Below are 24,508 nucleotides of genomic sequence, written 5' to 3' on the forward strand. Positions count from 1 at the left end.
GTGAAACCCTGTCTTTACTAAAAATACAAAAATTAGCTGGGCATGGTGGCACGCGCCTGTAGTCCCAGCTACTTGGGAGGCCAGGATGGTCTAGATCTCCTGACCTCGTGATCCACCCGCCTCGGCCTCCCAAAGTGCTGGAATTACAGGCATAAGCCACTGCGCCCAGCCCCATGTTTATATATATATATTTTTTGTTTTGTTTTTTTTGAGACGGAGTCTCGCTCTGTGGCCCAGGCTGGAGTGCAGTGGTGCGATCTTGGCTCACTGCAAGCTCCGCCTCCTGGATACACTCCATTCTCCTGCCTCAGCATCCCAAGTAGCTGGGACTACAGGCGCCTGCCACTACGCCTGGCTAATTTTTTGTATTTTTTAGTAGGAACAGGGTTTCACCGTGTTAGCCAGGATGGTCTCCACCTCCCAACCTCGTGATCCGCCCGCCTCGGCCTCCGAAAGTGCTGGGGTTACAGGAGTGAGCCACCGTGCCCAGCCTATATTTTTAATAAACAGTTTACAAGATCAATCACAAGAGTAGAATGCTTTAAATTAAATGTATTTTTATGCTGAAGTATGAATACAAATTGGATTACCTAGGAAAATCAGCTCTTGACTATTTTAATTATAGCTCCCTCAGCTTAATTCAGCATACTTCTTTCTTATGGCCTGAGATGTCTGAGGGAGGTAAACTCCAGTGAGGGGTTAGGAAGAAATCATTTTCCTCTAGGACGTGATGACCAACAGAAATTACTAGCAAATCACACAAATACATATTCCCATCAAAGACTAATTTTCAGCCTCTGAATATATAATTAGGGAAAAGAGCAGCTTTCTTTTCTTTACCCCATGATCTACTCTAGGCTGGCTGGCACTGGATAGTTAAGGGAGGTAACATCCTACAATTGATAACATGTGCCTTAAGCTACATGTGGAAATTAGAAAGCCTTACTAGTAATCTGCAAACTCTTCATCTTCTCATCTATTTGTACAAATTGCTCCCTTCGCCAGAAATTTCTCTCCTAGATACATTTGGCAAATTCCTACCCATCCATTAAGAACTGTCTGGAAGGGCGGGCGTGGTGGCTCATGCCTGTAATCCCAGCACTTTGGGAGGCCGAGGCGGGCGGATCACGAGGTCAGGAGATCGAGACCATCCTGGTGAACACGGTGAAACCCCGTCTCTACTAAAAATACAAAAAAATTAGCCGGGCATGGTGGCAGGCGCCTGTAGTCCCAGCTACTAGGGAGGCTATGGCAGGAGAATGGCGTGAACCTGGCAAGCGGAGCTTGCAGTGAGCCGAGATCACGCCACTGCACTCTAGCCTGGGAGACAGAGCGAGGCTCCGTCTCAAAAAAAAAAGAACTGTCTGAAGTCAAGGCTGCAGTCAGCTGTGACTGTGCCACTGCACTCCAGCCTGGGAGACAGAGTGAGACCCAGCCTCAAAAAAGAAAAAAAATTTACCAAAAAAAAAAAAAAAAAAAAAGAACTGGCTCAAATGTTGCTACCTCCGTGTGGGACTTTCCTTAATCACTCAAGCAGAATTCTCATAAAAATTTACTGAACCCTAATTGTGTGCCCAGCACTATGCTGGTGCTAAAAACAACAGCTTTTGCCCATAATTTGCTTATAGCTCAAGAAAACAGGATTTAGGCCAGGTGCAGTGGCTCACACCTGTAATCCCAGCACTATGGGAAGCCAAGGTGGGCGGATCACTTGAGATCAGGAATTTGAGATCAGCCTGGTCAACATGGCAAAACCCCATCTCTGCTAAAAATACAAATATTAGCCAGGCATGGCAGTGCATGCCTATAATCCCAGCTACTCGGGAGGCTGAGGCAGGAGAATCGCTTGAACCCGGGAGGCAGAGGTTGCAATGAGCCAAGATGTAGCCACTGCACTCCAGCCTGGGCAGGACAGAGTGAAATTCTGTTTCAAAAAAAAAAAAAAAAAGAAAAGAAAAGAAAAGAAAACAGGATTTATAACAGTATAAGTACATAAGTACTTAGGCACTATGCAAACACACATTGGTGTGTGTAAGTGTGTCTAGCTTTGTCCTGAGGTCAGAGAAATTTTATTTTTGTTTTTATTTTTAGGCAGGGTTTTGCTCTGTTACCTGGGCTAGAGTACAGTGGTGTGATCATGACTCACTGCAGCTTCAAACTCCTGGGTCTAAGCGATCCTCCTGCCTCAGCCTCCCAAGTAGGTAGGACTACAGGTGCATGCCACCACTCATGGCTTTAAAACAATTTTTTTTTTTGTAGAGCCAGAGTCTCCCTATGTTGCCCAGGCTGGTCTATAACTCCTGGCTTCAAGCAATCCTGCTGCTTCAGCCTCCCAAAGTGTGTGAACCACCGTGCCTGGGAACAGAAAATATCTCAAATGAAGTGACATCTAGAATCTGAAAGAGTCGGCTGGGCACAGTGGCTCATGCCTGTAAATTCCAGCACTTTGGGAGGCTGAGGCGGGCAGATCACAAGGTCAGCAGATCGAGACCATCCTGGCTAACATGGTGAAACCCTGTCTCTACTAAAAATACAAAAAAAATTAGCCTGGTGTGGTGGCAGGTGCCTGTAATCCCAGCTACTCGGGAGGCTGAGGCAGGAGAATGGCGTGAACCCGGGAGGCGGAGCTTGCAGTGAGCCGAGATCACGCCACTGCACTCACTCCAGCCTGGGTGACAGTGCAGGACTCCATCTCAAAAACAAACAAACAAACAAACAAAAGAATGTGAAAGAGTCAGCCATAGGAGGGATGACAGAAGTGAGAAAAAGGTACAAGCATCAAGGGATAATACAGGAGAGGTAAAGAGCTAATCATAACTATGGTTTTTCTGGACACACCACCAAAAAAAAGTTTTTTTCTCTGACCTCAGGACAAAGCTAGACACACTTACACCTACCAGTATATGTTGGCATAGTGCCTAAGTTATCATACTCTGTTATTAAGTACACCAGCCTGAACTGCAGTAATCTTCAGACTTCTCAATTGAGCTAGAAACACCTTGTGGGCAGGGCCCATGATGTATTTATCCTTAAACTCTCAATGCTTGTCACACTTGATGTACAGTATACATGCACCGAGTATTATTAATCTTGAGTATAAGGAAAGAAACAGCATTCTTTAATTTTAAGATTTTCTCAGAGATTCTATTCTACCATAGACTATTTTACCCTGGTAGAATATTCGTCCACTATATTCATCCAAGGTAGACAATTCATCCACTATTCTACCATGGATAGAATAGCCCATCATCTCTACATTTCTTCTGACCTCCAACAGTGGAACTTTTCTCACGGAGGCCAGAAAAAACGTCGAGACCATAGACTACTCTTATCATTCCACACAATCCTGGGAGCTGCTGTGAAACTCTTCCTTTGTGGGGAAAAAAATGGTATGTTCATGTGGTTTTTGAGAACCTACTGCTTTGCAAGTAGTAAGAAAGGAGATAGATTTGTCATATGAACCTTCACATACTCCCTCATTTAATCACAACTGTGAGGCTCAAGATCCTTAGTAGGAAGTGTTTGTACTTCATGTGAACTAGCCTGAAGAACAGGCTGAAAGCGACAGAAGGTTAAAGTTAAGGCAGGGCCACTGGAATCACCAGATACTCATGCCACTTACCACAAATAATACTGGTTTATTTCTGTGGCTAGCTCACTGGATGCGAAAAACAAACAAACTGCCTCCTATTCTACATCAAACGCTGTAACTCTTGTTCCCTCCTTTGCCTCTACTTCTAGAAGGCAGCATGGCTTACCAATGGAAAAAAGCACAGGGTTTACAGTCATATAACTATGTAAAATCTCAGCTTTCCCATTTACTGATTAGGTTACTCTGGAAAGTTACTTTACTTACATGCACTTCAGTTTACACATCTGTAAAATGAAGAAAACTGCTCATAGAGTTATGAGGATTAAATAAGAAAAATTTCCAAAGACTACCTAATGATTAGAGGTGCTTAATATATTTTGGCTCCTCTCCTTCCATTTAAATTCTCTATATAAATGAACCCCACCTCCCCAATAGTTTAAATTAAACCACCACAGTTCTTTAGGAAAAATTGGAGAGGTTCTGTCATGCTTTTATGTCACAGAAGCTACATAATCTCTTCTTCTCTCAATAATGGTAGGCATGAAGTAATGTACATGTTTAAAACCTATAATATATTGGACTTTTATTAGCGAGAGAAACTGAAATTATCAGCAGGATGGCTTTCAGCTCCACAAAATGAAAGATCACACTCTAAGAAACTGGAGATATAGGGATTCTGCCTTGGTGCTTTCTCTTCAAGTTTTGGTTTTCAGGCCAATAAGCTCTTGAGGATATCCCAGGGGATAGGGAGAAGATTCTGGAACTGAGGAAGGAGTTATAAGAAATCATAATCAACAGGAAAGTTTCAGTTAATACAGGTGAAAGGTTTGGACAGGGATTTGAGGAGTTCCTTAAGGTCCAGTAAAGTCAGTGGGAAAGGCAGGCCTAGAAGAAAGTGAGAACTAGCTGAATGGAGATGAGAAGATGTAGAAAAAGTAAGTGAGCAAAAAGATTCATATGTTGTGGGATGAAGGAAAAGGGGAAATGAGAAGAGGATGTAAATGACACCGATGGAACTGTAAAACACCATGTGACATCAGACAACTGATTCAAATCATTGCCAAGTCCCTTCCAACCAATGATTTAACCGATTCAATATTCTGTTTTAAATAATGGTTCAAAGAAATGTTTTTAGTTTTTAGTTTTCTAAATTTTTTTCTTGTCAGTGATTTGAAGCTCACAAAGAAATAAATGTTTTACTATGGAAAGGGTAGTGACCATAGTGTACTCTATATAACTAATCTAACTCAATGCTTGCTATATGCAAAATAAGTGTTAAATGAATTAGATTATAATTATTGAGAAACCACAACTCTCACTTATTCACTCCACAAATATTTGCTGAGTACCTCTAATGTGTCAGGTATTATTCTAGGTGTTGGGACACAGCAGTGAATACAACAGGGGAAAGTAATCCCTGCCCTCTTCCCATTACATTAGATGGTGACAAGTACCACAGAGTAAAAAAGGGAGGAAAGGAAAATAAGGTGGGCTGAAAGGGAGGGTGCTAAATTATAAACTGGGTGAGCAGAAGGGCCTCAGTGGGAAGATGATGTATAAGTGAAGACCCACAGTAAACAACACATTCCTAAATTAACTTCCTCTGTCTTCTTCCTAATACTATAGCCTTTTTATTTATTTATTTTTTTTTGAGACAGGGTCTCACTCTGTTGCCCAGGCTGGAATGCAGTGGCGCAATTTCAGCTCACTGCAATGTCCGCCTCCCGGGTTCAAGTGATTCTCCTGCCTCAGGCCCCCATGTAGCTGGGATTGCAGGTGCGCACCACCATGCCTGGCTAATTTTTGTATTTTTAGTAGAGACGGGGTTTCACCATGTTGGCCAGGCTGATCTCGAACTCCTGACCTCAAGTGATCCACATCCTGCTGCCTCCCAAAGTGCTGGGATTACAGGTGTGAGCCACTGCGTCCAGCCAAATACTATACCGTTATTGGTTCTAATGGCAGCAAAACAAAAAGCAACATTTCCAAGCATACTAAAAGTAAATAAGAATTACATTATTTTAATCATTGGTAGAGAAGTATTGGTTATCAAATATGCTGCTCAGTTCTCAAATATCTATGTGCACTGTCCAATACTGTGGCCACTAGCCACACATGATTATTTACATTTATATTATTAAAATGAGATACAATTTACAATTCAGTCTCTCACTTTTACTAGCAACATTTTAGGTGCTCAGTAGCTAGCTACATATGACTACACATGGGAGAGTGGCAGATACAGAACATTTCCATCTTTGCAGAAAGTTCTACTGGACATGCTGAACTTAAAAGGATTTTTAAAGCCCACTCAGAATTCTTCCAAGGCCAGGTGCAGTCCAGGTTCATTACTGTAATCCCAGCACTTTGGGAGGCCAAGGTGGGAGGATTGCTTGAGCCCAGGAGTTTGACACCAGCGGGGGCAGATCTTGTCTCTATTAAGAAAAAAAAAAAAGTCTTCCAGTAATAACAGAGTATCTCAAAGAACCAATTCCACGTTTTTTTTTTGTTTTTTTTTTTTTTTTTTTTTTGAGACGAAGTCTCGCTCTGCTGCCCAGGCTGGAGTGCAGTGGTGCAATCTTGGCTCACTGCAAGCTCCACCTCCTGGGTTCACGCCATTCTCCTGCCATAGCCTCCCGAGTAGCTGGGACTACAGGCGCCCACCACCACGCCTGGCTAATTGTTTTTTTTTGTATTTTTAGTAGAAATGGGGTTTTACTGTGTTAGCCAGATGGTCTCAATCTCCTGACCTCGTGATCCACCCTCCTCAGCCTCCCAAAGTACTGGGATTACAGGCGTGAGCCACCATTCCCGGCCTCCCAATTCCATGTTTCATCAGCATGTGTTATCTGTTTTTCATAGTACCAACTACCATTGGTAGTATGCGCTGAAGAAATCTTCACAGCTAAATAAAAGTTTCATTCTATTTAGTTTCAAACTATTGGACTATTTATATTCACAATTTTTTTTTTTTTTTTTTTTTTTTTTGAGAAGGTTTCTCGCTCTGTTGCCCAGACTGGAATGCAGTGGTGTGATCTCGGCTCACCGCAACCTCCGCCTCCCGGGTTTAAGCGATTCTCCTGCCTCAGCCTCCCAAGTAGCTGAGATTACAGGTGCCCGCCACTACACCTGGCTAATTTTTGTATTTTAGTAGAGACAGGGTTTCACCATGTTGGTCAGGCTGGTCTCGAACTCCTGACCTCAGGTGATCCACCCACCTCTGCCTCCCAAAGTGCTGGGATTACAGGCGTGAGCCACCGCGCCCGGCCCAGTTGACATCTATTAAGGAACCAAGAGGTATCAATGACGTGTAGAAACTAGTCAGAAATCAAGGAGCCCACATCACAGAGGTTTGAAACATGTGACTATGACTAGTGACTCAAAGAGATGACTATTAGCCACTGCCAATTATTCTTCCTTCTCTCTCTTTCACAACTCTTCCTAATTCGGCTGGCCCTCAATATTCACTTTAAGTGAGTGAGAAAGAAACCTGAATATTACCAACACTAGATATCCAGTGGGAACACAGTATGTGTCTGATGACAGCTAGCTATAACATTTGTAAAAGTTATGCAGAAATTCCTAACAAGAAATCTCCTTAAACAATATCGTTTTCCAGTACATGTATAGGAGAATATAGCCTTCATTCTCTACTAAATAAAAATTCTCAGTAGTGAACACCTAGTTACACTACGACTCAATAAAAATCCCTGTAGAAGAACTAGGATGACTATATAAATAGTGTTTATATCAAACCTGTTCAAGCCAGTAATTCAAAAGCACTTTGTTGTTGTCAGGCTTGGTGGCTCACTCCTGTAATCCCAGCACTTTGGGAGGCCAAGGCAGGTGGATCACGAGGTCAGGAGTTTGAGACCAGCCTGGCCAACATGGCGAAACCCTGTCTCTACTAAAAATACAAAACTTAGCTGGGTGTGGTGGTGGATGCCTGTAGTCCCAGCTACTGGGGAGGCTAAGGCAGGAGAACTGCTTGACCCTGGGAGGTGGAGGCTGCAGTTAGCTGAAGATCGTGCCAATGCACTCCAGACTGGATGACAGTGAGACTCTGTCCCAAAATAAAGAAATACATAAATAAATAAATAAAATTTAAAAAATAAGGCTGGGCGTGGTAGCTCATGCCTATAATCCCAGCACTTTGGGAGGCCAAGGCAGATGGATCACCTAAGGTCAGGAGTTCGAGAACGGCCTGACCAACAGTGAAAATGCCATCTCTACTAAAAATACAAAAATTAGCCGGGGTGGTGGTGCATGCCTGTAACCCCAGCTTCTCAGGAGGCTGAGGCAGGGAGAATTGTTTGAACCTGGGAGGCAGAGCTTACAGTGAGCCTAGATTGCGCCACTGCATTCCAAGCTGGGCGACAGAACAAGACTCCATCTCAAAAAAAACAAAACAAAAAAATAGGCCATCCGCGGTGGCTCACACCTGTAATCCCAGCACTTTGGGAGGCTGAGGCGGGCAGATCACAAGGTCAGGAGATCGAGACCATCCTGGCTAACACAGTGAAACCCCATCTCTACTAAAAATAGAAAAAATTAGCCAAGTGTGGTGGCAAGTGCCTGTAGTCCCAGCTACTTGGGAAGCTGAGGCAGGAGAATCACTTGAACCCAGGAGGCGGAGGTTGCAGTGAGCCCAGATGGTGCCACTGCACTCCAGCCTGGGTGGCAGAGAGACCCTGACTAAAAAAAAATAATAAATAAAATTTAAAAATAAAAATAAATGAAAATAGCTCTTCAGCTGGATATGGTGGCTCACACCTGTAATCTTAACACTTTGGAAGGCTGAGGTGGGAAGATTGCTTGAGCTCCGGAGGTGGAAACCAGCCTAAGCAACAAGGTCGGGAGTGGTGGCATATGCCTGTGGTTCCAGCTACACAGGAGGCTGAGGCAGGAGGGTCACTTGAACCCAGGAGGTAAAGGCTGCAGTGAGCCGTGTTCACACCATTGTACTCCAGTCTGGGCAACAGAGTGAGACCCTGCCTCAAAAATAAAAATAAATTAATTAATAAATTAGTTAATAATTTTTAAAAATAGCTCTGCTTTTCTAGTTCCTGTAAGAAACACTTAGAAGGATAAAACTGCAGCACTACCAGTTTTTAATCACTCAAAGCTAATTTCTGGTCTCTATTTCTTCTCTCCTTGATTTATGTTTCCTGGTTTCTGATCATTTCCCTAAATGGTAAAAACTGGTATCTGAAAAATTAGAACATAAATAAAATAAAGTTCAAATTTATCTATCTGTGTGAAAAGATTTGAAGGAAGCTAAAACTTAGAAAATAAACTAAATTCAACTTCCCAAGTATTCCTTCTCCCAATTCTCTATGAATAATAATAGCTAACATGAATCGAACATGTGTTATAATCCCAACGATTATTCTAAATATTTTACATATACTAACTTGTCTAATTCTTACAAGTCTATGAGCAAGACAGCATTTATTATCCCCATTTTATATATGAGGAAACTGAGTCACATAGGAGTAAACTGGTCTAAGTTAAAAACTGGCAAAGTTAGGATTCATACCTAAGTAATCTGGATCTGAGTCTCCATTCTTTGCTACACCATAAACCTAGATATACAACAAAAACTCTCTAGCCCTAGTCTTTCATGAGAAACCCAAAATTACTGAAGCACAGGTTTGTATAACCTTTTAACCATACTTATGCTACTTGGAGCATTATTATTAGCAATGTACAAGTATGTTTTATGAGAGCGCAAGATATTTATTTACTCATTTATTTATTTATTTGAGGCAGGATCTTGCTCTGTTGCCCAGCCTGGAGTGTAGTGGTATGATCATGCTTCACTGCGGCCTCGACCTCCCTGGCTTAAACAACCCTCCCCTCTCAGCCTCTTAAATAGCTGGGACTATAGGCATGCACCACCACACCTGGCTAATTTTGTTTATTTTTTGTCAAGACAAGGTCTTGCTATGTTGCCCCAGAATGGTCTTGAACTCCTGGGCTCAAGGGATCCTCCCGTCTCCCAGAGTGCTGGGATTACACGCATGAGCCGCCATGCCCCCTATCTATACTCTCTAAGGTAGTTAAGAAGTCTCTAGTTTTAGGCCGGGTGTGGTGGCTCATGCCTGTAATCCCAGCAATTTGGGAGACGGAAGCAGGCGGATTACCTGAGGGCAGGAGTTTGAGACCAGCCTGGTCAACATGGGGAAACCCCATCTCTACTAAAACTACAAAAACATTAGCTGGGCGCAGTGGCATGCGCCGGTAGTCCCAGCTACTTGGGAGGCTGAGGCAGGAGAACTGCTCAAACCCGGGAGGTGAAGGTTGCAGTGAGGTGAGATGGCAACACTGCACTCCAGCCTGGCGACAGAGTGAGACTCTGTCTCAAAAAAAGAAGTCTCTAGTTTTTACCTATTTCCCCAGGGTCACCAAATTCTCTTTTTAGATACAAAACAAACAGTAAAACAAAAAACTTGCCCTAAAGAAATCGCCACTAAACTGTTCAAAGAACACAGATATAGGAAAAGAAATACAGGCTGGTCAGAATGCAGTGGGGTTTACAACTAATTGATCACAACCACTTACAGATTTCTTTGTTCCTTCTCCCCTCCCACTGCTTCATTTGACTAGCTTTAAAAATAAAAAGTAAAGGAAAAGAAGGGAAATATAGTCATCCTTCAGTATCCAAGGGGGATTGGTTCCAGGGCTCTCCTTGGACACCAAAATCCATGGATGCTTAAGTCCCTTATATAAAGTGGCAAAGTGTTTACATATAACCTATACACATCCTCCATAATACTTAGTCTTCTCTAGATTATTTATAATACCTAACAGTGTAAATGTGATGTAAAGTTTTTATACTGTATTTTTTTAAAAATTGCATTATCATTTATTGTTGTATAATTATTATTTTTTCCCCAAGTATTTTCAATCTGTGGTTGGTTAAATCCATGGATGTGAAACCCTCAGAAACAGAGGGCTGACTATACATGCTATACAATTAAGTTTTAATAATTTCCACAAATACAAATCATGCTGAATAACATGGCAGGAAATTCCAATAACACAAGTATTTTTATTTGTATAAAATCACTTCACTCTGTCTCACATTAAAAGTTCTCAATCTCCTCTTTGAGAGCTGAAAATGTAACTGACTCATTTTTTTCCTGCATGGCAGTTAGGGCAGTGAGCCAACAAAAATTTATTGAATGAATTAATAAGTCATTCAGTCAGCCAATCATACATCCATCCATCATTCACCTTTGGGGTGGGGTTAGGATAGTAACTGGCCTTCATTGAAACCAACATTAAGCCATGTATCCTGGATGTATTATGAGATTATAACCAGAACTAAACAAATACACACCTTTAGTATTAAGCCAAGCTCCCCATCCTAGCAGGAATGTCCTTTCTTTGATGCCACTTTTGTCTTGTACTATTTAAGACATAATTCTTAAGCCTTCTTGCTATTTGTGCCCTTTGATTACTGAGCTCTAAACTGAAGTGAGGAAAATACTGACTCACCCTGTGCAGGGAAATGGACAAAATAAAGCAGCCAGGCCTACCTTTTAGAGCATCTAAATTATTTTAAGAAATCAGTGAAAAGAAACAGAATATAGCAGCATTAAAGAAAACCTAAATAAGAAATCTAAAAATTCTTAAAGCGGTCAAATATAATATTAATCTTTTTATGCAATAGTAAAAAGGAAAGCTATAGCTATAGATTACAATCTGATACGATGTTACTCTGGCTACTGCAAGATAAAACACTGGTTTGATGAGGAATCAAAAAAAAAAAAAAAAAAAAAAAAAACCAAGAATCTTCAACGAGAATTAGAGGCCATCAGCGCCATCTACAAGATGGTCCATTATTATACTACCATTACTTTCATTCAATGGAAGCCTCAATTATAACATGTGAGTGTGTATGTGTGTGTATACATGTGCACATGCCCATGTGTTCTGGTTTCATTGATGTTTCAAAAGTAATCTTGTAAAAATTACCCTGCCTTTGGGTCAACTCAAAGCTCTGATCATGAAAGGTCATTTTGAACATGATAGGACATTCAGAAGCCAGCCAGTGACGTTGTTTTGACTGTAGTAATAAACACATTGTAGAACTGGTACAAAAACTGACAAATTGTTCAACAGAAAATAACATAAAGTCCAAAAATGCACCCAAGAACTTATAAAACTTAGTGTGACCAAACTGGCATCATAAACCCATTAAAAAGGGGAGTTTGTTAACTTCTTAGCTTTAATTTTTTTCTAAGTTATATTTGATAATCACTTTGTCAAATATCAAAAGCTAATGTAAGTTCTCTTCAACTATTAATGTTGTATTAAACCTATATAATAAGTTTAGGAAAAAATGACACCAATAATTTTTCCAGTTTTTCCCATTACTTGACATAATGGATCTATTTATTTATCTACAGCACACTTCTAGTTTTATCATATGGGCTATGTTGCTGAGATCACTCCTAGGTATTTTATAATTTGGGTTGTTATTGTAAATAACTCCTTTAGATTTTCTATAATAACAATCCTCTTTTTTTTTGAGACAGGGTCTCATCCTGTCACCCAGGCTGGAGTGCAGTGGCACAATCATGGCTTGTATTAGTTTGTTCTCATGCTGCTATAAAGAAGTGCTCAAGACTGGGTAATTTATAAAGGCAAGGGGTTTAATTGACTCACAGTTCAGCATGGCTGGGGAGGCATCAGGAAACTTACCATAATGGTGGAAGGTGAAGGAGAAGCAAGGTGTCTTCTTCACGAGGTGGCAGGAAGGAGAAGAGCCGAGTGAGGGGGGAAGAGCTCCTTATAAAACCATCAGATCTCGTGAGAACTCAATATCATGAGAACAGCATGGGGTAAACTGCCCCCGTAATTCAATTACCTCCGCCTGGTCTCTACCTTGACACGTGGGGATTATAGGCATTATGGGGTTTACAATTCATGATGAGATTTGGGTGGGAAGACAAAGGCTAACCATATCAATGGTTCACTGCAGCCTCAATCTCCCAGGCACAAGTGATTCTCCCAGCCTTCTGAGTGGCTGGGACCACAGTACTGCGAGACTACTCACAGTTCATTTTTGTATTTTTTGTAGAGATGGGGTCTCACAATGTTGCTCAGGCTGCGCTCAGACGATTTGCCTGCCTCAGCCTCCCAAAGCACTGGGATTACAGGTGTGAGCCACTGCACCTGGCCTAGAGAACTGGTCTTGATCCTATCAAAGTATGTAAGCAATGTTGTAACAGAAAAAAATGAACTAGAAGGATATACACAACATTCATGGTATGTATGGGTTGTCACTAGACAAAGGTGGTCAAAGGAGACTTTACCTAACAAGTTTTACTTTATAAAATGTGTCTTAATGTTATCAATTTTAAAATCAATTTGGTAGAAATGCAGATGTCGATATTATTTAAATATTTAAGAATAAAAATAAATTATCCTATTCCTAGGGTAACTAAAGCTTTTAACTAGAAGAGTTGAATTTTCTCATCTACAAAGATAAGCAAACATATCATTTTCGTTCTAGTTTTTGACCTATCAAGGTAATAATTTGTAACTATTTATAGATTAGCCAGGCATGGTGGCCGCTCACCTATAGTCCCAGCTACTCGGCAGTCTGGGCGACAGAGTGAGACTTCATCTCAAAGAAAGTGTGTGTGTGTATATATACACACACACATACATGTATCACTTTATATATGTTTTTTACACTTTATATATACACATATATATTTACACTTTATATATGTGTTATATATATGTGTAAAGTGATAATATATCTATATAATCCTTAGATATTGCAATAAATCCTCTTGGGTCATATTCTTTCAATATATTTATAGATTTGACATATCAAATGGGGAAAAAAACAGGCTAGCCACGGTGGCTCACGCCTGTAATCCTAGCATTTTGGGAGGCCGAGGTGGGTGGATTACTTAATTTCAGGAGTTTGAGACCAGCCTGGCCAACATGGTGAAACCCTGTCTCTACTAAAAATACAAAAAAATTAGCTGGGCATGGGGGCGGGCACCAAACAAGCAAAAAACAGCTAGCTATAAATCGGCATGTTAAAAAATGTAACTACTGTATATAGATAACTTCCCTAGAAAAAAATCATAAAAGTAGATATATCAAAATGTTATTAGTAATTACCAATGGATAGAAAGGTCAAATGATTTAAATTTTTCTCCTTTTTTTATTTTTTGAGATGCAGTCTCACTCTGTCACCCAGGTTGGTGTGTAGTGGCACAATCTCAGCTCACTGCAACCTCTGCCCCCAGGGTTCAAGCAATTCTCCTGTCTCAGCCTCCCAAGTAGCTGGGACTACAGGCGCACACCACCATGCCCGGCTAAATATTGTATTTTTAGTAGAGACAGGGTTTCACCATATTAGCCAGGCTGGTCTCGAACTCCTGACCTCAGGTGATCCACTGCCTCAGCCTCCCAAAGTCCTGAGATTACAGGTGTGAGCCACTGCACCTGGCCTTAAAATTTTCTCCTTTATGCCGTATTTTCTCATTTTTCTCAAAGAAATATACATTGTTTTTGTAATAAGAAAAAAATAATGATTTGTTGGATTTAATCTACATGTAATTTATATAGACTTTCTACAGCTGTATTAAGTGGAATAGAACAAATGTATTTGTTTGTTTGTTTTGTTTTGTTTTGTTTTTGAGATGGAGTCTTGCTCTGTCACCCAGGCCAGAGTGCAGTGGCACAATCTTGGGTCACTGCAACATCTGCCTCCCAGATTCAGATGATTCTCCTGCCTCAGCCTCCCAAGTAGCTGGGGTTACAGGTGCCTGCCACCACGCCCACCTATTATTATTATTATTATTTTTTGTATTTTTAGTAGAGTCAGGCTTTCGCCATGTTGGGCAGGGTGGTCTCAAACTCCTGACCTCAGGTGATCTGCCTGCCTTGGCTTCCCAGTGTGCTTGGGATAGGCATGAGCCACCACATCCAGCCGGACAAATGTATTTTTCTACTATCTTTGTCAGCATTTATTTATTTAGAGACAGGGCCTTGCTCTGTCATCCAGGCTGGAGTGCAGTGGCACAATCTCATTTCACTGCAGCCTTGACCTCTTGGGCTCAAGCAATCCTCCCACCTGAGCCTCCCAAATAGCTGGGACTATAGATGTGTGCCACCATACCTATCTAACTTTTTAAAAGATTCTTGTGTCTTTTTTTTTTTTTTGTAGCGTCTCCCAATGTTGCCTAGGCTGTTCTTGAACTCCTGGGCTCAAGCAGTCCTCCCGTATGGGCCTCCCAAAGGACTGAGATTAGAGGCATGAGCCACCATGTCCAGTCTATCAGCTTTTAGTTATCAAGATTTTGCCAACTTTATAAAATAAACAGGTGTACTTTCTTTTTCTCTGCTATACTGATTGATATAGCATTATAGAGCTGTCCCCTCTTATCTGTGGTTTCACTTTCTGCCGTTTCAGTTACTTGTGGTTGACTGCAGTCCAAAGATATAATATGGAAAATTTCTAGAAATAAATAACTTGTAAGTTTTAAATCATGTGCCACTCTGAGTATCATGATGAAATCTCATGCCATCCTGCTCTGTCCTGCCCAGGTGTGAATCATCCATCTCCTTGTCCAGCATATCCACACCATATGTGTTCACTGCCTGTTAATCACTTAGCAGCCATCTCAGTTGCCATATCAACTGTGGCGGTATTGCAGTGCTTGTGTTCAAGTAATCCTTGTTTTACTTATTTGTTCTATTTTATTATTAGTTATTGTTATTAAATTCTTACTGTGCCTAATTTATAATCCAAACTTTATCACAGGTACATATGTACGTATCTATATTCAGGAAAAAACAGTACATATTGGGATTCAGTATTATCCATGATTTCAGGGATCCACTGGCATTCTTGGTCTTGGTATATCCCCTGTAAATAAGGACAGACTACTGCAATCATCTGCTTCATCAATATGAATTAAATTGTCCACAAAACCCCTGGCCTAATCACATTTTAACACTAGTCTAGATAGGATTTTTATTTCTTGAGTCACTTTGGCAAATTATATTTTCCTAGAAAATTACCCATTTCGGGGGGAAAGAAGGGGGAACCAGCAAAAAAAAAAAAAAAAAAGCAAGAAAGAAATTACCAATTTCATCAGGAATTCAACAGGGTGTCAAGGTAATTCAGTGGACAAAGGAGAATATTTCCAAGTTTGTACCATATCTAAAAATTAACTCAAAAAGAATCAACAACTTAAAATAAAACCCAAAACTATAAACATCATAAAGAAAAAAAATAGAGGAAAACCTTTGTGATCTTTGGTTAAGCAAAGATTTCTTCAAGAAAACACAAAAATTATGAACCATAAAAGAGAAAATGGATTAAATTGGATTGCATTACTTTAAAAGCCTCTGAAAGCAAATAGAAAAGCCACAGGCTGGAAGAAAACATTTGTATGACATATATCATCGTCTGTGCAGGGTGCATGACACATTGATAAGGGCTCAATTTGCAAAAATAAATTCAGATGGAAATCAGTCCATGTATTTTTTTTAGTCAATCTATCCTACTTGCTATGATTTTCTAGGAGTAAGGCGTAGTCAGAAGTGATAAAAAGTGGTGAGAGGACACAGGCAATAGTCCAGAATGTCAGCATTACTGCCTTTCCAGGCTTCTACTACTACTACTACAGCTCATCTTTTTCTACTGACAGAAAAAATAATTACATAATATCTGTTATTCAGGTTCGCAGAATTTGGTGTCTGTGTACTCTATTTTCCTTAAGATTGGTAATTCTATCTTATGCAGAAAAATTAAAACCACCGGAAGAAACACATACAGATATGTATTGTGTGTTTACTACTGGGCAGTGGGTAGGATGTAACAGTAAAAAGACGTTGACCTTTATACTCCTTCAGGAAATAAGATGACAGAGGATATTTAATATATATTTATAATAATGCTATATTAAATTTCTCATCAAGACCACTAGGAAAAAAAAATGGAACTAGCATCATTTTTGGCATCATGTAATACTGGAGGAATTTAACTCCTACACCCCGAGGACCTCAAAACTAATTAAGCTTGTATTTTGTCTTTCATTCTTAAAGAGGAGGGAGGTAAGGACTATGTTACTGGCATATTTTGAGCTTCAAGTGATAACAACATAACATCAAAAATGTTTTCCCATGAACTTTGAAGTGCATTATGTCTTGAGTTTGGCTCCTTGGCAAATGTTCTTAAACAGCTAGAAAAAAACTCCTTTATAGCATCATCATAATAATTCATAAATTCAGATACAGAATAAGAAAAAAAAATTGACTTTGTTTAGGAAATAATAAATTCTATTTGCTACCTTAACAAACTGCTTCTCCTATTTCCTATATGATACAAATTCTAATCAAAAGGAGGTATTATCTTATAAATTTGTTTCCAGAATGCCATGCATATGAATAAAGCCTTTGCAACTAGCTTTAAGTTCAGAATGCAAACTGATAATATATATCTCATTAAACAATCACCAAACACACACCCAAAAAAGTATTTTCAACAAGTCATGTTCATATTTATACAAGAGAGGGTATATAGAAACTTAATGAAGTATTCAGATGATTTAAAACATTTTGGGAAGGCAATTAGTATGTAGATCCTCCTCCACCTCAAAAATCTTTAGAAGGAAGTCACAACTCAGTACTTTTAAATAAGTGATATGCCAGGGTTTCAGTCCCTTTTGTTCTGGCATGCTCTTGGGAGAGAGACTGTTAACTCCATAAGCAGTTGAAAAGGGAGGAAGAAAGCAGAAGCAAAAATTAGCTATTTTTGAAAGTAGTGGGGTGTGGAGCATCATAGTAGCACAAATTCTATGCACATCCTCTCTGGATCCTTCTTTCACTCAGCACTTACATACAGTGTAGCCATTAATTTTTTTCTTTCTTTTCTTTCTCTTTTCTTCTTCTTCTTCTTTTTTTTTTTTTTTTTGAGACAGAGTCTCGCTCTGTCGCCCAGGCTGGAGTGGAGTGGCGTGATCTTGGCTCACTGCAACCTCCGCCTCCCGGGTTCAAGCAATTCTCCTGCCTCAGCCTCCCGAGTAGCTGGGACTACAGTTGCATGCCATCACGCCTGGGTAATTTTTTGTATTTTAGTAGAGGCGAGGTTTCACCGTGTTGCCCAGGCTGGTCTTGAATTCCTGAGCTCAGGCGATCCGCCCACCTCGGCCTCCCAAAGTGCTAGGATTACCGGGGTGAGCCACCACGCCCAGCCTAATTTTTTCTTTTAACTGGTAGTATACACCAATATAGGTTAACAAGTAGTACATTCATTGTATTTTATCCAGGTCTCTGAAATGAGATGAAAGGGAGGTGACCTAAAATCAGGAGAAGCAAGGTAAAAGCTGTTTGATTCCTCTATCACTTTCCCTATTCCATGATCTTCAATGTCTGTCCTACATTAACTCTGGCGGAATTTTGGAATCTGTTTTCCAAGAAAGTGTAAAGCAAATGGTCTCTGGAAAGGGGTCGCAAAAGGCAAGTGATGGTAAGGATATGGTACAAAAAATGGAAGGGGTTGGGTGCGATGGCTCATGCCTGTAATCTCAACTTTTGAGGAGGCCGAGGTGGGAGAATCACTTGAGCCGAGGAGTTCAAGACCAGCTTGGGCAACATAGGGAGACTGCATCTTTACAAAAAGTAAAAAAATTAGTCAGGCATGGTGGTATGTGCCTATAGTCCCAGCTACTTGGAAGGCTGAGGTGGGAGGATTGTTTGAGCTCAGGAAGTTGAGGCTGCGGTGCTTTTTTTTTTTTTTTTTTTTGAGACAGAGGAAGACTGACCCCAAAAAATAAAATGAAAAAGAAAATAAGGCCAGCTGCAGAGGCTCATGCCTGTAATCTCAGCACTTTGGTAGGCTGAGGCAGGCAGATCACCTAGGTCAGGAGTTCGAGACCAGCCTAGCCAACATGGTGAAACCCTAAAACTACAAAAATTAGCCAGGCGGTGATGGGTGCTTGTAATCCCAGTTACTCGGGAGGCTGAGGCCAGGAGAATCATTTGAACCCGGGAGGCAGAGGTTGCAGTAAGCTGAGATGGCGCCACTGCATTCTAGCCTGGGTGAAAGAGCAAGACTCCATCTCAAAAGATAAAGTAAAATAAAATACAAATACAAGTAAAATTAAAAATGGAAGAGAATTAAGTGGAAATATGCATAATTAATGCTGAATGCAGTAGTCTCTTTACTCAGTCTTCTTCACCCCTTACCATCCAAACACAGTGGGAAGACTGTGCCCCTTAGACCCTCATACTGATATGAGAATGTTCATCAACAATAAGGCCAAGAAGCTCACCCAAAGGCAACCTGCCTATGCATTTAAAGCTTCTAACTGGCTATTTAGTCCCTCACTTTTAACCATCAGCAGACAGTTAATTATTACTAGACATCAGAGAAAAACTCTAACATAAAAGAAACCAAATCAATATTTAAAAACAATGTTAGAAAAAAGACTAAGCAGGGCAAGGAAAATCTGTTCAAAGAATGAAAGGATAGTATAAAAAGAAACATTCAGAGACTTAAAAAAGACCTCCTGGAGATTAAAACCTAACAGTAGAAAAGAAAAATTTAATAAAAGTAGAAGATAAAGTTGAATAACTCTTGCAGGAAACATATCTAAAGGAAAAACAAATGAATTAGATAATTATTCCAGGAGGTTCAACATTAAGAAGCTACTGGCAACCAAGACAGAGGAAGACATGAGGGTTTAGGAAACAAAGGAGCTAACACAGGAAAGAAGCAAAGCTGCCAGGAAAATGGAGACTGGATAACCCAGGATGACAGTTGCGTACCACCTCTACAGACTGCAAGGCCACCTGTACAGACTGGAGCAATGTGACTCAAGAGACATATTGAAGGCTGTCATCACCAATATCTCTGCTGCCATTTATCCTTTTTAAAGCTAAGAACACAGTACCCAGGTAAGCCTGGCCCTCAGCCTGTCTTGACTAAATGCTTATGGATTTCTCCTTTGAACATACTTGGTTGCCTAATGAGTTCCAGACACTCATTTCACTCCACAGAAGTTTCTTTAACCCAGCAGTCCCCAACCTTTTTGGCACCAGGGACTGGGTTCATGGAAGACAATTTTTCTACAGACGGGGGTGTTGGGGTGGTTTGGGATGAAACTGTTCCACCTAATCACTGATCTGACAGGAGGTGAAGCTCAGACTGTAATGCTCACTGGCCCACTGCTCACCTCCTGCGGCCCAGGGGTAGTGGTGCAGGGTACTCCTGCTTAGGAGAAACCACAGAGCTAATCACTCCCTCTGACCATATTTTTGTCAAATGTCCAAGACCTAGTCCACACTGAAACCCTGCCCAATACAATCTCCAGGATTAAGTCTTTACTCATGACTTCCATAGAAGGGCCTCTAAGAACCTCAGGAAAATGAAGCAAGTATAATCTGCTGATCTCTGGGGATCCCTGAGATCCTTTCAGAAGTCCAAGAGGTAAAACTAAATACATAAGAATACAAAAAAATTATTTGCCTTTTCCACCGTGTTGACACTTGCACTGATGGTACAAAAGCAATGGTGAGCAAAACTGTTAGCACCTTAACACAAATCAAGGCAACAGCACCAAACTATAGCAGAAATCATTGTATTCTTTACAACTACACAGTTACAGTGAAACATAAATTCAACTTTAAGAATGTCCTTGATAAAGCAATAAAAAATATTAGTTTTAATAAATATCAACCCTTTAGTACATATATTTTTATTACTGTATATGATGAAACAGAAATATGTATAAAGCACATTTGTATACTAAGTATGATGGTTATCTCCAGGAAAGGCATTTGTATGATTGAGTTGCAAACTGAACTAGACAGTTTTCTTCACGGAATACTATTTTTACTTGAAAGACTGAACAAGAAGCTATGTTATTCAAGCTTAGATAGCTGACAGGCATTTTCTCAAAAGTAAGACTGTCACTAATAAAGAAAATTAACAGTATTTGTTGCTAGTGATAGAATTCAAGCTTTTTCCTATATTTGGAAAATTTACATCCAGAGTGAGCTTGACAGCTTCCCAACATTTAACATTTTTTTCAATGAGACCAATAGTGATATTAACGAACATGATATTTAAATATTACATAATGAAATGTGTAAGCATCTGTCCAGGTAGAAAAGGTGCTAGAGACCTTAGGTCTATCCTTCTGGTACTTTATTCGTAAAAATCCCTCACTACTTTTATTTTTGGAATACCACACATAATTCTTTCTTTCTTTTCGTTCTTTCTTTCGGGCAGTTTCTGTTTTTTTTTTTTTTTTTTTCTTTTTTATGTCATTTTTTACTTCAATAGGTTTTTGGGGAACAGGTAGTATTTGGTTACATGAATACATTCTTTAGTGGTGATTTCTGAGATTCTGGTGCAACCATCATCTAAGCCGTGTACACTGTACCCAATGTGTAGTCTTTTATCTCTTTTTCAACATTTCTACTTAATTATTAGCTAACTTGATTATAACAAAATTCTCACTCCACCAAAAGAAACAAACTCATTTTACATCCTCAATTCTTTTCTTTGTCAAATGGCACTGAGTACACCAAATTCTTATCATATGTATATATGTGTATATGTATAGTAAACAACTAAGAAAAAAAATCAGTATAACATTTAGAAGGAAAAATGGAGACAGAGGAGACTGGTTGTTAAATATAACTATGAATCATTTCTATTTTCCTCTAAAATCCATATTATGATTGAATGAATGTTAATTTACAAATTCTAAGATTTAAATAAGTGTTTAGAAAAAAGTAATCTCAGGCCGGGCTCACACCTGTAATCCGAACACTTTGGGAGGCCAAGGCAGGTGGATCATCTGAGGTCAGGAGTTCAAGACCAGCCTGGCCAATATGGCGAAATCCCATCTCTATTAAAAATACAAAAATTAGTTGGGCGTGGTGGCAGGTGCCTGTAGTCCCGGCTACTTGGGAGGCTGAGGCAGGAGAACTGCTTGAACCCGGGAGGCGGAGGTTGCAGTGAGCCGAGATCACATCATTGTACTCCAGCCTGGGTGACAGAGCAAGACTCCATCTCAAAAAAACCCAAAAAACCAAAAACAAACCAAAAAAATAAAAATAAAAATAAAAAATAATCTCAGCCGGCCATGGTGGCTCACGCCTGCAATCCCAGCACTTTGGGAGGCCGCGGCAGATGGACCACCTGAGGTCAGGAGTTCAAGACCAGCCTTGCCAACATGGTGAAACCTCATCTCTACTAAAAATACAAAAATTAGCTGGGCGTGGTGGCAGGTGCTGGTAATCCCAGCTACTCAGGAGGCTGAGACAGGAGAATTGCTTGAACCCGGGAGGTGGAGTTTGCAGTGAAGTGAGATTATGCCATTGTACTCCAGCCTGGGCAACAAGAGTGAAACTCCGTCTCAAATAAAAAAAAGAAAAGAAAAAGAAAAAAATAATCTCACTAGCACAGAACCCAAATTTCTACCTATCTTAGTAAACAATCAAAAGCACATTTCACTTTATGCCTCAATTGACTACTGGTCAACTATAACTTCTATAGCAACTCTCACGTTGATACTCCCTAGACAATTTAAGTTATATTTAAGGTTAATTTCAGTTGAATTTAATTGTTTAATAATAAATTTGATTGATAAGATTATATTAAAATTTAGGTTATGTTTACTTAAGTGAAGCAAGGAGGTCAGTCAGAATGAAAACTTAAGTTTCCAGTACAAACCTATGGAGTTGTCATGTATTATTCTAGTTTATCATATGGTCATGTTCTTTAGAATTTGTCACCAGACTACTATAATAAAACTCAATTTACCAAGTTCTTCAAGATTTAACTTGGTAATGAAGCTACAAACTTTATGAATAAGTGGCTGGGCATGGTGGCTCATGCCTGTAATCCCAGAACTTTGGGAGGCCGAGGCGGGCAGATCACGAGGTCAGGAGCTCGAGATCATCCTGGCCAACATGGTGAAACCCCATCTCTACTAAAAATACAAAAAATGAGCTGAGTGTGGTGGCACATGCCTGTCCCAGCTACTCGGGAGGCTGAGGCAGGAGAATCGCTTGAACCCGGGAGGCGGAGATTGCAGTGAGCCCAGATCGCGCCACTGCACTCCAGCCTGGGGACACAGCGAGACTCCGTCTCAAAAAAAAAAAAAAAAAAAAAAAAAAATTTATGAAGAAGTACAGACTGCCCTCTTGTGTTCAAACTAAGGATGGATCTAATTGATGAACTAGGTATAATCCTAAAAACTACTCTTCAGGGGGGAAAAAAAGCCAAGGTCCTAAAGAAATTATCTAAGGTCGTTAAAAGCAGAAAAATTCTGATCTCACAAGGTAATAAAGAGCAGTCTTCTCAAAGCAAGACAAAAGCTCTTAATCTGAGCCAGATGATTGCTAGTACCAGTAGCCCAAAAAGCCTAACCTCAGTTAGTATTATATAGTAGTATTTTTACTATACTTCCTCAAGCTGCACTGGCATAAAAAGGGATTCAGACTTCTTTCCGTGTGATGAAAGATCAGAAAACGCTTGAATCGGATGCTTCCTCCAGTATGCTGAAATTAAACAAGTAAAACTGCCTCTCATTTCTTTTTTTCCTTTTTTGCTAATGTGTATTTTAAAATGAAAAGTACTTCCTAACTAGTCTTCCTAGTCAATGTTATGGTTTCAAAAAGTCTGATATCCTAAGACATATCTTTCACTTTGAAATGAGCATCAGTTAAAAATAGGGCCAGGAGTGGTGGAGTATGCCTGTAGTCCTAGCTACGTGGGAAATATGCATGATTAATGCTGAATGCAACAGCCTCTTTACTCAGTCTTCTTCACCCCTTACCATCCAAACACAGTGGGAGGCTAAAGCAGGAAGACTGCTTGAGCCCAGGAGTTCAAGGATGTAGCATGCTATGATTGCGTCTGTGAACAGCCACTGAACTCCAGCCTGGGCAACACAGTGATATCCAGTCTTAAAAAAAAAAAAAAACAAGAAAGAAAAGAAAAGGGGTTCCACACACAGTAAATGACTTTATCGCCAAAAAGGCAGACATTAAACCTCTGTACATCTAGACTTACATTCCTTTACTCATGTTGCTAGATGAAATATATGCAGGCTAAACTTAATTAGAAATATTAGGCTGGGTGCAGTGGCTCACACCTGTAATTCCAACACTTTGGGAGGCCAAGGCAGGTGGATCCCTTGAGCCTAGGAATTCCAGAGCCGCCTGCTCAACAAGGCAAAGCCCTATCTCTACCAAAAAAAAAAAAAAATCAGTCGGGCATAGGAGTGCACACCTGTAGTCCCAGCTACTCAGGAGGCTGAGTTGAAAGGATTGCCTGTGCCCGGGAAGTCACGGCTGCAGTGAGCTGTGATGGTGCCACTGCACTCCAGCCTGGAGTGAGTCTCACAGAGTGAGACACTATCTCAAAAAAAAAAAAAAATATATATATATATATATATATATATATATATATATAGACACCCACACACGTACATATATATTACACATGCCTGCTATTATGATTACTTCCATGTTATCTTTTTCTTTTCTTTTCTTTTAAGACAGAGTCTCCCTGTGTTGCCGAGGCTGGAGTGCAGTAGCATGATCCTGGCTCACTGCAACCTCCGCCTTCCGGGCCTCAAGTGTTTCTCCTGCCTCAACCTCCGAGTAGCTGAGATTACAGGCACTCGCTACCACACCCAGCTAATTTTTGTATTTTTAGTAGACGGGGTTTCACCATGTCAGCCAGGCTGGTCTCGAACTTCTGACCTCAAGTGATCTGCCCATCTCGGCCTCCCAAAGTGCTGGGATTACAGGCATGAGCGACTGTGCCCAGTCACTTTTATGTTATCTTCCATTGGCCAAGTACTAATGAAGCACTACAAAGCACACTTGTTTCTGAAATATAAGCAGAAC

The 24,508-nt window shown here is 40.3% G+C and overlaps 1 protein-coding gene across 6 annotated transcripts in view; it reads right to left on the reverse strand.

Annotated features, from left to right (window-relative positions):
• The window catches only part of PHACTR4 (phosphatase and actin regulator 4), a 144,231-nt gene that overhangs the window by 76,360 nt on the left and 43,363 nt on the right, over positions 1 to 24,508 (reverse strand). The window lies entirely within an intron of this gene.

Source organism: Pongo pygmaeus, chromosome 1, assembly GCF_028885625.2.
Source record: "Pongo pygmaeus isolate AG05252 chromosome 1, NHGRI_mPonPyg2-v2.0_pri, whole genome shotgun sequence".
Lineage (NCBI taxonomy): Eukaryota > Metazoa > Chordata > Mammalia > Primates > Hominidae > Pongo > Pongo pygmaeus.